The sequence below is a fragment of the Heterocephalus glaber genome, unplaced genomic scaffold (assembly GCF_053883595.1).
Source record: "Heterocephalus glaber isolate CG9 unplaced genomic scaffold, H.glaber_assembly_v1.0 deba00000546, whole genome shotgun sequence".
Lineage (NCBI taxonomy): Eukaryota > Metazoa > Chordata > Mammalia > Rodentia > Bathyergidae > Heterocephalus > Heterocephalus glaber.
In genome coordinates this window covers 7,784,871-7,788,275 of record NW_028258147.1, presented here as the reverse complement: position 1 = coordinate 7,788,275, position 3,405 = coordinate 7,784,871, and the positions used below count along the sequence as shown (strand labels likewise).

General features: G+C 50.5%; 1 pseudogene; it reads right to left on the bottom strand.

The window, feature by feature from the left end:
• Positions 1-463: 463 nt before the first annotated feature.
• Positions 464-2,380, bottom strand: LOC101723284 (zinc transporter ZIP1 pseudogene; annotated as a pseudogene).
• Positions 2,381-3,405: the final 1,025 nt, after the last annotated feature.

The following is a 3,405-nucleotide window of genomic DNA, read 5'->3' as shown; positions in this document are numbered from 1 at the left end:
GGTATCATGTGGCTCTTATTCTCTTGGTTCCAGGATATGCTGGGCTCTGCATCTTAATAACAATGTAAACTCTAAAGTAAACCCAACAAAAATCTCTAAGACCTATAAAGGAGTCCTCTCATCTGTGAACATGGTATGTATTCTATTGTTCTCTTGCATATTATTCTAGAATAAGTCTACTTGGTCACTGATTGATTAGAATTTTTGTACTTATGTATATAAATGAGAGAGCCTGTAATTTTCCCTCTTGTGCTGTCCATGTCTAATCTTAGGACCAGGGTGATCTATGCTCAGAAAATGATATTGAGACTTTCCATCTTTTTCTAAATAAACTATAAAGTATAAAAGACAGTTATTCTCCATATTTTTTTTGTATAGAAACATCTTTTATTTGGCTAATATGTCCCAGAACAGGTCAGTTAGTAAAATAGATTCTAGAGAATATGGCCTATACACAGCCCTTCCTCCCCAAAAATAACCCTGGGGGCGAACATTTCCCTCCCCCTGGGCTCAGTGGGCATAAAAATGTTTGGCAGCTCTATTTATTATCTAGGCATGGGACACCATGTCCATGTCCCTCCCCTATTCCTAGGGTGCAGCAGCAGTAGGTGGTCACAGGTCTCCCCTCAAACCAGCCTAGTCAGAATTTTTGCCCCACCCCAAATATGGAACCAAAACAAAGAGCAAGTAGGTCCCCTGCACTGAGGTGCTGGGCAGGGCCCACTGCCACATCTCTGTGCTTTGAGAAAAAGATTTGTTTGGCACTTTAAAAATAGAGGAGTGACCAGGACTAGAGGCCAGAAAAGGTATCATAATTGGCAGGGAGAGACCACTTGTCATTAGTGCCCCTGGGAGAAGAGAAGGGAGATGCGCAGGAGGTAAGAAAAGTAGGAAGGGGCCGGGGATGTAGCTCAGTGGTTCTGGTGCCTGCCTAGCAAGCACAAGGTCCTGAGTTCGATCCCCGGTACCAAAAAAAAAAAATCAATTCTTAGAAAAGTAGGAAGGGTCCACTGCAAGTCACAGGGTGCCAAAATGGGCTAGAACCAATAGGAAGTTGACTCTGGACCCTGGCCTCTCCACGTTTTTATCCCACAGTGGCTGGGTGCCCACCCACCTCCGGCCTCCCCAGTGTCAGCTTGTCCATGAGTAGTGTGTGACCTCTGAGCCCAGCAGTCAGGGTCTGCTTCACTGCTAATGTCCGATCAAGTCTTCAGGGACTCAACCTCTTCTCTGCTCACTTCCCTCATTAGATATAATCCCAAAGGCTCCATTCCTACTTCCCAGAGAACTCTTAGCTCGTACCTCCCTTCCCCATTCCTTTCTGTTCTCCACACACTGGGGAAGGAAGACCAGAAGACCAGAAGCACCTGGTAGGCAACCTCCCCTACCCCTAGATTGAAGCCTCCTAAATTTGGACAAAGAGCTGGCCAGTGAACAGGGCAAAACCTGCTAGGAGCAGAACGACCTTGAGGATCCTCTGCTCAGAAGAAGCCAGCTCCTGAGGCAGGCTTTCCAGGAAATTGATGTAAAGAAATGTGCCCGCTGCCATGCCCTCCAGTACAGACTGGGCCAACTGGTGCAGAGGCCCAGCTGACTCTGCCAGAGCAGCACCCAGCCCAATGCCCAGGGGTGTCCTGCATGAGAAGAGGATTCCACAGCTAGCCACCACCTGCACCCGCAGGTGGCTCTGCAGCAGCCCCAGGGACAGGCTGACAGCAAGGATACTCTTGTGGAGCAGCAAAGTCAGGCACAACTCCATGGCCCAAGCCCAGTCTCACTGCAGGCCCACTGCCAGCCCCTCAAACACCGAGTGCATGGCTAGGGAGAAGACTAGTACACAGGCACGCAGGGCCGAAGGGGCTGCCGGAGCTCCTCTTGCAGGGGGGACCCCCAGGCCGTTATGCCAACGCTGCGGCCCACCGTTCAGTGTTCCCAGCAGGGCCCTTGACTCCTCTTGATGTGGCGGCCCCGACTGCTCCTTGTAAGCCAATGTGATCTGCTCCATCACCAGGACCAGGAAGAAGCCCATGGCCAGGATGAACTCTTGCAAGGGGAACTGGAGCGTCACGTGCAGGGCCTCCAGGGCTTCATCTATGGCAGAAAGGTAGTCGGGCAACAGGTCCAGGAGACGGGTGGCCAAGAAGACCCCTCTGGCAAAGCAGCTCACGAGGCTCAGGGCTTTCCGACGCAAAGCGGAGCCTTCCTGGCCAGCTCCAGGCCGCCGCAGCGCACAGATGGGCACCAGGCTGCAAAGCAGGGTGAGGGCCAGCGGCAGTGCCAGGGCCCCCAGCTTCACCTCCAGCCCCACGGCTACTGGAGGCTCCGAAGCCACCGCTTCTAGGCGCCACACCAGGAGCTCGGGATCCCCCCAGGCCCCCATGGTGGCCGTGGCAGCTCCAGGGACTCTCAGACCTAGGAGGGAGGCATCACGCAGGCAGACGGGGCCCCGGAAGGGGAAGGCTGGTCAGCAGAGCGCAGGTCCTCGGCCCAGCCGCGCTCCGGCTTCCCAACAGGGGTGACTCATCCGCTCCCGTACCAGAAACATTTCAATTTCTCCTCAGACTTTAGCTCTGCCAAGCGACAGTTTGTAGAGGTTTCAGTCCATAACCAGCTGGCTCCAAGGCAGGGATTGCAAACAGGCATTGCAGAGGAGAAACAACATGGTACTCACAAGGCAGCAACAGCAACAAGAGGATATTCTTCATAATTTAAAAGTATAGTGGAACTCACCTGTGTTAGTCAGCTTTCCCATTGCTGGGGCAAAATACTCGACACCCACAACTTAAAGGAGGGGAGGTTCATTTGGCTCATAGTTTCCAGTGGGTTCAGTCCAAAGTAGAGTGGCTCAAGGCAAAGACATCATGGTGCAAGGGCCTAGAAGAGGAACACTTCTAACTCTATGGTAGCCAGGAAGCAGAGAGAAAGGAGGAGCTGGGGTCAAGAATACACCCTACCTTATCCCATTTGGCCCCACTATTCCCCTGCTGGGTATCTTCCCCAAAGAATTAAAAGAATCATACCACAGTGATATATGTGTGCCCATGTTCATAGCAGCACAATTTGTAATAGCTAAAACTTGGAAACAGCCCAAATGCCCATCAACTGGAGATTGGATAAAGAAAATGTGGGGGTTTTTAATAAAATGGAGTACTACTCAGCCGTAAAAAATGAGAAATTAGAGCCATTTATAGCTAAATGGATGCACATTGAGGTGATACTTTTAAGTGAAATAAATAGGACACACATGAATAAATACAGAATAGTTTCTCTGGTGTGAGAAACTGAAAGTGTAAATAAGGACTAAAACGTATAATAGATATGTGAAATAGGAAGAAAAGGGGCAAAGAGGAAGGGGAAGAGGGAGGGATAGGGGAAAGGAAAGAAGGGAATGGAATTAATATGATA